This window comes from Megalops cyprinoides, chromosome 9, assembly GCF_013368585.1.
Source record: "Megalops cyprinoides isolate fMegCyp1 chromosome 9, fMegCyp1.pri, whole genome shotgun sequence".
In the NCBI taxonomy this organism is placed as follows: domain Eukaryota; kingdom Metazoa; phylum Chordata; class Actinopteri; order Elopiformes; family Megalopidae; genus Megalops; species Megalops cyprinoides.
The window spans coordinates 13,183,534-13,195,080 of NC_050591.1; positions in this window are offsets into that span (position 1 = coordinate 13,183,534).

Here is an 11,547-nt window from a genome sequence, read left to right on the forward strand (position 1 = left end):
ACCTTTCAGTAGCAAATAGCCAATGGTTAATGGGTAGTGACAGTGTGAATGTCTGAGAGACCAGCGCGAGCATGTTGCTTCTTTCTGTTACCGATTGTTTTTCATGGTCTGAAACTTCTGTGTCTTTACCCATCACTGAGCTGTGACGGTAGTCCTGTGTTATGTCATGTCTAATAAAGACCTGACGTGTCACAAACAGATATTGTGCCCAAAATAAAACGCATAGTGTTCCAACAATTTCATACCGTCAAAGAGGATTTTGTGTAGCACACTCAAGCACTTTGCCACCTTTCAGTCCTATTCCCCAGCCTTACTAATCAGTGCATTCTGTCTGAATTTGGTATTTGGTCTTAACAGGACTGACATTCTTGCTAGAAGGGGTGTTTGCTCTGTTTTTCATCTTGCTTAATGCATTCAGTCACATCTCAGCAATCTGTGGGCTGCTTCATATCCCAATGCATTGTGACTGAGTCATTTTTGCTTCACATTTTATCAAGGGAGGTGTGTGTCTTCACAGTAGGAGAAGGCTTGCTTTCTTCAAGTGTTCAGAATCAAATGCCAGTGCCCTTGTTGGAACTTTGGAGGTGAGCAGAGGTCGTGCTTTTTGAAACAAAGTCTAACACCAAGTCCTTTAACATAGCAAAGCCAAAGGCAGACGCCAAAAGGAACACCTCACTGGGTGTGAAAGTTCTTTTCTCTGCATCGTCCACCCCTCAAACCTCCACAAACACACACACACACACACACACACTCAGCAGCACGTGGCCAGGCACAGCTCTGCAGATGTGACTGCAGAGCGTTTCGGAAGGCGGCCCATTATCTCCACATTAGCGCTGAGCGCATCTGTGGGGTACACCGAGCCGGGAGGGTTTCCAGGAAGGCCTGCCGGTGGAAAACGGCAGCGCACCGCCTCATGGCACAGGAGGGTGGCTCGGCATGCCCCTGTCGAAGCAGAAACCTGATTACCGCTCGGGCAGCTGCCTTGCCATGCCTGATGAGAAAACGAGAGCAGGGAGCTGGCCGCCATGTTCGGATCCACTCCAGCTCATGCTGCTCTGTAAAAGTTCACAGATGTGTATATGTAATTTATGGGCTTTAAGGAATGCATTTAACACTCTCTCTCGGTAGAGAATTCTAAATGTTTTGATGGTCTGGTCTTATGTACTGACACTGAGACAGGCTGACAAATTAGTGGAACACTCTAAAATGGTAAAGAATGAGAAAATGAGTGCAAGTATTTCTGTGATGTTGAGCAATAGGATAACCCTTCATCAGTGACCTTGTTTTAGTTATCTGAGCTGCAGGATGTCTTCACTGCCTATTCAGGTCCCAGTGGATTTTGAATGCAACATATACATCTTAGTGGCCTACTAGAACCCAAAATGGCTTGTTAGAAATGTTGGCACATACTCCACAAATTTTAAAACAGTCTTAAAATAATTTAACATAGGCAAAGAGAGACAGGGAGGAGAATTGTCAGGTTTCAGTTGTTCTCCACCTGGGCCTGAGACACTTGTGGTGCCGGCGTCCTCTGGCAAGACCAAAAACACGGTGAGTCACCAAGTGCCAGCGCAGGAGGCTGTGTCGTGAATCGGCATGCATTATTCAAAAAGCAGACGGGGCTTGGGCTCCAGCTTCCTGTGAGCGCACACACCACGCTGAGCAGACGCCTCAGAGGCACGGTGGCTCAGGAAAAACATCCAAACCTCTCCCCGCCCCTCCTGCTCATTCACTCCCACGTCAGTTGTCAAAGCGGCTCCATGTCTGCAACCGGTTATCATCGGAGCATGCCGGCTGACGCATGTTTATACGCGGCCGTGTATTTCTGGAAGGTTCTGAGCGCTGCATTAATGACGTGACAGAGATGCAAGCTCTGGAGTTGAAGCAGGAGCTATAATGCTTTGAATCCTAGCAAAGATGCTGCAGTTTTACCTTTGTGCCTTGTGCCATACATATGCATTGTCTATGTGTATGTGTAACGTCTTCAGCAAAAAAAAAAAAAGGCAGTCTTTATTTTGTTGCCCACTGCCAACCTTAAATAGTGTTTCAGCTTCCTGTCATTCTCATTTGTTGATTTGAGATCATAATTGTTGTCCTGACTTCCTGTACCTTCATCTTCTGAATATTCATGATGCAGATTAGTTGTACGATAAAGGTCTCAGCTGCCAAGGAGCTAGCAGTGTCTCAGTTTTGGTGCTGGCACGATGCTGTTCCCTAAAAGCATTTCCCTGTAGGAACAGGAATGTCATACGGTAAATTGGAATTTGTGACTTTAAAGGAGTGTAAAAACATAACTTGTAAGAAGGGATATATAATGTCCATCCAGAGTGCAGTCAAAAAAAGGGTGGATGCTATTTTCAGTGCAGTGCTGAGATATTACCTGCCAAATGGTCTGGCAATTAAAGGAAAATGGTCCTATCATTTAAGGGCTATGGGACAATGACCCAAGTAGTCAAGCTATCTGAGGGGGGAAAAAAGCTGTATCATTGCATATATCACTTCATCAAATGTCTCAGTCAGTTATCTTTGATGTAAGCTGAAGCTAGCCACCCACCCTAGCTACAGCAGCCAATTAATTGCCGGGCATTAATATCAGTATCTAGCTGTAGCTAATCCAAAGTGAATGACATTAGCTAAGTACAAGTTTATTAGGAATTTGATATTAGTAAGCATGTGAAACAAAAGGCCAAATGAAGGCCAGAATTGCTATGATGCAAGTGAATGTAAGTAGATTCTAACTGGGAGATACGCAGCCTTCCGTTTCCTTTGAATGATGAAGTATTTCAGAAAAAATCTTAAAGTTGCACATTGCACAAACTTTACTGATTAAAAGGCTGTGTAATCCTACTGCTAGATTGAGTTGCAGTATGAGACATTGTGTTGAGTGGAATGTTGAAGTGTTTATCAAATTAACAGCTGAGGCTTGTTTTAAGGAGTGTTTTATACTGTCATTATTTAGAAGAAGTGGGAGATTAAACGTAGTGGTGAAATACAGGATTGTAAAGCACTTTCATGTCATTAATCTTAGTTGTATTTGTATGTGCAGTCTCTTCTGTATCCATTTCCCCTGCATTCCTGGATTAAAACATCCAGGTCATACACAATATTGTTTCTGTATGAAAGATAGAGATCTTGCAAGTAATGTTCTGTAAGTAAATATATGTATACTTTTCATGCTAACAAAAGAATGAGGAGATTGCTCATCATCTAACTTGCCTGTTGAATCTAAAAAAAAAAAAAAAAAAAAAACTCAAGCCGTCTATCCAAAATTATACAAAGCCATCCAATGAAAACTCAAGATGTGTTGATAGTTTAATGTATATTTGGAAGCAGATAGTAGATGAAAATAATGTATTTTCTATTTAAATACCAAATGAGAAGGTTTCTTGGATTGGTTACGATTGATAGCTTTAGAACATTCTAATGGCGTGTGGCTTTATTTCAGAAAAGAGAGTGTGATTGTAAACAATTTTGATGTTGGAAATCAACCCATTTCTTAGTTTTGCTTTAAAACTGGGAGACCTATGTTTCTTCAATACAATAGTTCATTTTTGCTTATTTACATGAACTCATTTAGATGATCTCATTTACATGATGAACTGACGACTTCTTAACTGTTATGCCAATGTTATCTTTATTATTCCATTATTATTTCCCAGGAGTCTCTCAACCACCTTTTCCTGAGGTCAGAGAATAATCTTCCATTTTTCCCCAGTTGGCCTGGGTTGTCTGTTTTCTTTTTACTCACTTTGGAAAATGCACTGTGCTATATGAACAGCGTGACATCTTAATTGGAAAATTACATTATAACAATTAAAATTTGATATATTGAATTATTTTGGTGAAGAAAAAAAGTGGGACTCATATAAGGCATTTTCATAATAAGCACTTAATAAAATTAATTGTATATTGTTATTTAAGTAAATAAACCTAATTTATGGAAGTAAAATGATTTCTGCAGTGCAGTGCACATTTCCCCATGATACAAACGTAAGCAACCACTAATTTAAACCACAGATCAGGGTGTCTGCCAAGGAGCTAAATGAGACGACTGCGTACCTTTTCGCAGGCCACTGATCCCTAATCAGCTCTGGCCGCCATACGGTTACATAACCCATCTCTCCGCACTTCCCAGAGACCTGGCCTGGCCTGTGTTGGCCGTCCCCGTCCCCGTCCGCTGGGACTGCTCCTGAAACCTGTCAGCACCTCAGCGGGACACCCTTGGCTATTGTGACAGCATCTCCCTTTGCGCATTCCTTCCTGTTTTTCATTCATCACGGAGAAGCGGCAGGGCCGTCCATGGATGGAGGGTGACGGCACCCTTTGCAGCAGGTTGGGGACCGGGGAGGTTTTTCCAAATTTGACGGTGCTTATTAAGAACATTGACAGTAACAGTTGTAACAGTTTGGGTCCCTGTTTCTTGGTTGAGGTAGCTTGAAGAAGATGATAGTTAAACTCACAGCCACACTGGTACTGGGACTTCCACAATGTTCGTCGTTTATTACTAACATAAATTACTCAACCTTACCAAGCCCAGTTGTATGGCTACTATTTGATCATACATGAACGAAACAGAAGCCACACATAACCTAAACGTTACCATTGAGGTGAATAAAGAAAAAAAAGGAAAAATAGCTCAGCAATAGGCATTTGTCTGTAACACATGAGCTGCTCAACTAACTTAAAAAAACAAGGCACTTTCTGATGATGCTGTCTCTCTCACACTTTGGCGCACAGTATGTCTTAAAGATACATTTCATAATTTCGACTGGTATACAGTAATGACAATAATAGAAATACAAGTTCAAACTGAAAATGCAAAAAAAAAAAAAAACCTCAGCTGCATTGCATTGCCTCCAGTTTGACACTAGAAACACATAGATCATTGAAAAAAATGTCTGTTAATGATGACTTCTTGTTATCTCTCTGATCTGAAATGCAATATATCCTGTGACTGATGCACAGACAGAAGAAATGCAATTTGTGCAATTTGTGTCTAAATGTGAACTTCCTCGAGAAATACTGGCTGTAAAATAACTATCTTCACCATCATATATTGATGCAGTTTGTGGCATTAGAAATGATTGTAGCTTCCCAAGGCCAATATTATTGTGCAAATCCCATCTCCCTCATAATGGAATGTCAGAAAGGAGAATGCTTGGACATTTCTGTTTGTTTGATCGTTTGGGTTTTCACATGCAGGGCAATGTGAATGGCATATCTAGGGGTCTCATGCTGAGAAAGGCACAGCCCTAATGGTATCCGTTGAGGTGGCCTTCTTCAGTCATTGCAGTCTACAGTCTTCCAGCCTTGTTTTCAAACCCAACTATCATCTTACATGTCAGGAATCAGCAATTGGAAAAATTCCCAGATTGTTATCAATCACTGTAGCTGCAGTGTATATTTGAGAAGTGTCTCTTGATTTGTGTAGCAATGCCCACATTGAAAACTGGATACTTCATGTATAATCAGTGATTACAGATGCGTACAAGATGAATGAGCAGATAATGGTCAGAAAATTAGGCACAGTATTTTAGGGCTTGATTGTGGCTGATTATTCTGTGTACACAACAGTTACTTTTTGATATTGTGAGTATGATATTCAGCCACCAGAGTATCACAGTTTGGACAGATACTAAGACTCAGTTTTTTTTTCCTTTGGAAAAACAATAGGAGCTGTTTTCTGAGATCAGAGAAGTGTGCTTAACCACAAATCGCAGTCACATTTTTTTCTGTTATCCAGACTGAAGCGGAATGCAAAGGAAAACAAGTGTTTGCTTTTTTTGCTGGTACTTTTGCCATACTCTGTGTGCAGCACTGACATTTATTTTACTTTCTGTCACTTCAAGTAACAAAAGTTGCGTGAGGGATGATATTGTCATCATTTGTTTGCTTTGTAGACAGCCATGTAAGCCATGTTCTGGTATTCTTGCGATTCAGCATTATTCATTCATTGAACCAGAAAATAACTCCAGACTTGCAGGTGCTCATTTCATTTATTTTGATGGGTAAGACTTGTTTTCACAGTGTGGTGATATTTTAAAGGTTTGCCCCATACACTTGAATCCAGTATTCCTCCCTCCTGTTTGTGGTTATATGAGTCCCTTTTCAACATTGTTTACAACATTCTGGCAGTATTTTTTTAATGCTGTAGTTATATTGTCATTTTGCCACACTGATGTTCAGAGAGAGGCCATCTCTGTTCTGGCTGATAGGAGATAATTAGCAAACTACTTCATAACAGAGGATTTCATTACATCAGATGCTTCAGAGAAAACTTAGACAGCAGTGGATATTTTCAGTGTGGTACAAAAATAATGTACCTTTTTCAGGTGTCTTTACTTAATATGGCATCTATCTTTTCTTCTATGAAGACAATGTGAGTTAATTCATAATACATGTATGACAATATCTGTAGGTGTCAGTTATTCAAAAATTATATCTAAATAACTTTCACACAGTGAGCACATTATCTTAGAAGCAGTCTTAAAAGGACAAAACAAATTAGTCTTGTGAAAGATAAAAGGAACATAGAAATACAAAACTAGGTATTACCATGTATGAGTTAATGAAAGTATTGCTTTTTCAAAATGTTTTTGCGCAGGAATCTGAAAACTTTCATTGTTACTAAACTGTAAACTTACTATAAACACAAATATCGTATGTCAGTCTACATAACATCACAGCTCACATAATAATTCTCAATGCTCATCACATATTCCTGATCACTTACTGCATGTTACCAATAGTTAGAGTTGGTGGGGTTTGATTAACACCAACATGTATTAGTATACATTGTTTTCACAAAATGTATGTACTTACTGACTTTTTTAAAAGCCTAGTGGGTGGGGAAAAACCCAGTCTTGCAACACTAGCCCCAAAAGAAAAAATAGCCATCAATAGCCCAAAGTATCAGGACCTGACAGTGCATTTTTGCATGTGGATAGCACACCCATGGAGAAACTGCTTCTGCTTCTAAATTTTCAGGTTTTCCTTCAGTTTAGCTGTCTTTGCTATTGTGGGTGTTTTGCTCAATTTCAAATGTTGGGGAAATTAAGTCAGGAGGGTACAAAGAAATTATTTTTCAAAGTTTCTCCTGAAAATCCATTTTTATTAATTCCTACATTACAGATGTTTCCAGTTTTGTTGCTTTTGATATATGCAATTCATGATTATTCCAGCCGTTGGAATAACTGTTTAGTTATAAATGTAGCTGCACTCTGAAAATACAAATAATATAGCCATGTATGGATGCTCTGTTTGGCTGGACACTAATCTTCTAAAATGGTAGTAATCATGCTATTAAAATGTACATATTTAATGTAGCTTTTTCTTTTCTTTTACTAGATGTTTTAATCTAATCCAAAATAATTGGTTATTTAAGCATTGATTAAAAAAAACAGTATCTGGAGCTTTTTCTATGGGCATATTCAAGTTATTGTTAATCAACAACACATGGTTGTTATGTGATGAAAATAAAAGCTGAAAAATGTCTGACGTTTAAAAGAAAGAAAACAAACATTGATGTGAAGTGTTTAATTTGAAATAAAAAAGAAATCGGATACTGCCAAGTCTAACAGAAGTGTGTTACCATTTTGATTAGTCTAGAATAGTTCCATGCAGATGATTGAAACTGAAAAGGCTTTAAATAACTTTTGTTTTTGTTGTTATTTTTAACATTTTAACATATTAACATACTCACAGTAAAGGACTTTAAAAAATGCATTTCTGAATTTTAAAGGCAGGCAGTTTCAAATGCTCCTCATTCTGGATCTTTTAGATGAAAGGAGACCTACATAGTTTATTTTTGTGATTTGTCCGTGAATTTCTATACACGCCTGTTCGACAAGGTTTATATTGTTATTATTCTTATTTGTAACGAGACTGGCACTCATAACTCATTATCTATAACACAACACTATGATTAGAGCGCCAAGACCATTCCTTTTTACGGCATTTTTGCTAAAATAGTTCTAAAACAAAGAAAATACTTGTGATGGTATCAGGGGGAGGAGAATGTTTGAAGTGGCTTCTAAATCGACATGGAATCAGTCACAGGCTATTGCCAATTACTGCTTTTTCATGCACTTTTTGTAGTGCGAAAGTGGTAACTCTCTTTAACTTTGACAGCTGAACATTCATGCCAGAAAGAGAGGTGATTGCTGAACATATTTTAACACTGTCTATGAATATGTAGCAGTAGCTCATGATATGATCTCACTGTATGTGTGGTTCTGGGGGATATAACCATGGCAAAACTGGACATTCTGTAAAGTATACTGTTCAGTCTATTGTCATGAAAAATAATATAACTAACAATCATAGTTTATTTGTGAGCAAAAAGTTGATCAAATGAAAAACATGCTAACCACAAACCAATTAAATGACACTTTTTCCAAATGGAACCTGGAATATATTTTCCAGTTCTGAACACACATTTATGAATTACTTGGCCCACATTTTCAGTATTGTAGAAAAGTTAAATGGCTTCATTGTATTTAGGTTCAAAGCAAATGGAAAACTTAGTAAAAGGGATATATCTTTCAGCTTACGGCTAAATGTTGTGCTTTGTTTAATGGAAACAATAGCATAGACAGTAGTACATACTACAGGCATGCACTCATGCTCACAAACACTTAAAAACTGCTTGCAAAATGATTTATTCCAAAGTCATTAATGTTGTGGATAAGAATTCCACAAAAAAGTCAAAAGCCATTCTTTTACATAAATTCAAGAAATGGTGCAAATATTTCACTGGAACACAGTGTTCCAAGCTGCAGACAAATGTCCTTTGCATCATTAATATTAAATTGCCTTCACCCAGGAATACAAATAAACCTGCTGACGCACATAAATATAGACTGCTAGTAGGATCGGAAGTCATTTCCACACAGAGATGAACCAATTGTGGGTTTTATTCAGAAATAGTGACCACCCTTTTCAGCATGAAATTGTTGATCCTGCATCCATTGACATGAGAACTGGAGAGAACAAGGTTTTAGGGATGGGGTGAGTGTGCTTTAAACAGTCAAAATGAGAGTACACAGGTATGTGGGGTGTATTGCTATTCTTCTACAATCTTATGCATTTGGTTTGGGATGACCGCTCAGGGAACGTCAGAAAATACCTCTCATGAATCTGTTTCATTCTGCAATAAAAGTCTAAAGGTAGTTACCCTGCCATGCGCCAGTAACAACATTAATCCACGTTTTTTCCTGCTTCGTAGTGTTGATGGAATCTGCAGATGTTGTTGTTCAAGGTGCTCGGACCATTTCATGTTTTGGTGCTGGTTATTTTGAAATATTCATTGCAAACACCCGCGGTGTCACAGAGCGAGATCCCCATTTGATTGGAGCATGTATGTTTAGAGATGGAACTGGAACTGACTGTCAGCTGAGGTCATTTTGGGAGAGAGTTGCAGGGGGAAAAAAGAACGAACCCCAGCTCAAACTCAACTGTTCAATATTTCACGTGAAATAGTTGCCGTTTTAGTTTAAGGAAAAAACGAGCCCAGCATTTTTCACGCTATTTAGCTCTCCACCCCACAACACATGAATAATTGAATCCACAACCCATCCATACATGATTGAACAGCATACTCCCTCGTTTGTTTTTTCTTGTCACAGTTGTTTCTTCCTCCAAATATTTACACGATTTTGATGGTTTATGTTCCTGTTGGACGGCCAGCAACTTTTAATAATTGGAAATCACTTCCATGACTTGAAAACATTTCTCACAGTAATTTTGTTGTCATCTGTGATTACACAGACCGGTTCATAAGCCTCCATATTCATGAAGTGCCTCATATTATCATAGCTCAACAAGTTATGATCAGTCAAAATCCGAAGTTAATATTAGCATTTTCTTCAAAAAAGGGGGGGGCTCAGGGTAAGAGCGAATGAAAGTAAGTTTTTCGAGTTTTGGAGGTATGTTGTGGGATTTGTGATTTATATGTGAACATGAAAGTACCCTCTCAAGACAGCTACAAATTGCAGCTTTTCCACATTTGATGTGTTTACTTCATGCGAATCCATTGATGTTTATCTAAATGCATTTTATTTATACAAGCTTGGTTTCATCTAGTCAGCTTTGTCAAAATATGTCTCCTGAATGTGTTATTGCTTTTTTTTAATCTGTTTGTTTTATTTGGTTGTGGTTTCTGCTGTCATCACAGAGAAGCATAGACGGAAACCATCTTGGGGGCATCGAATTCTGTCAACAAAGGTTCTGTCATAGTTGTTCTTTTGCTGTGAATGAAATGATTTGGGGGATAGCTTCATTTTAACAATGTAAAGTTGGCAAGGCTAGCTTTTAGATCCCTAGATGTATTTTCTGCAATGCAAGCACAGATATCAAGGTATGTAATCAGGGCCAGGTCAGACAAAAATTTAGAGTTTGTGCTGGTGCTCGAGGCCAGGAAGGCAGTGACTTTATCAGCTGTTTTTGTTATTGTCTTGATGAATTGGTACTTATGCCTGTATTTCCTGAGTTCATATCGCTTCCCATAAAGAGAATACAACGTTAGTCTTTTTTAATAAATGGAAATAAAATAATTTTACAGTCACAGATTGAAAGAAAATGGGACATTGGCCTGTTGTCCATTCATTTGTCTTTTATTACCTCAGAAACTGTCAGCAGATGTCTCAAAATCAAGACTAATCTCTGATTTGCTCATTGTTCCTCTTTGAGGGTCAATCCTGAGAGTGATCGCAGAACGGATGTTCCTTTTTTGCATTTTCATGAGCTGTTTTCCCATTCTCATACAATGATATTGTTTCATTTTGCTTTCTTTTTTTTCTATAAGGACACGTGCTGATGGCAAATATTAGTTTGCCATCAGCACGTGTTTCATTTATGTTAGATTAACATAAATGTTAATCGTACGCAGTCAGAACTGCAGGCTGAAGTCTTGTGCAATGTTTCCCAGTTGCTCTCCAGGTGTGCTTTGAAATACAGCAGTCAAGAGCAGTGCGAGCTCTCTGACTGTGGACCCCTTGTCGCTTATGTAATTCGGCCAGATGTTAATAAATCAACGCCGCTCAATTATGATGTCATTGTATGGCTAGTGTAGCGCTGCGTTGGTCAAAACACAACCGCATGTCGCCCGCTGCACTGGAAACATTCCCTCCCCACAGAAATATTCACCCGGCTCACTTTTGGCCTCATCTGAAATTAAAATCAACACCATCCACCAACTGTTAGACAACAGAGCAACAGAAGTCTCTCATGCAAAACCATCAATGCTCACCCAGCAGTGATGAATGTCTGTTGGCACGGCTTGGGGTTTCCTTATGTTGTGACAGGTTGTGTAAAGGGACAGGTTGCAGCTTGGTACGGAATGTCGGTTCAAATTCCCAGAGGGTCATCTGTGTTGTACCTTTAAGGAAAATGGGTAACCTGATCTTCTAAAACACATAATCTAGAGCAAATGCAGTCCTTTAAGTAAGAACAATCCGCAGATTTGTTTTTGAAAACTGGGTAAGACATGACTTATATCATTTTAATTTGTTACTTTAAAGTTACTTATGGCTGCTTATAGTAGCTTAT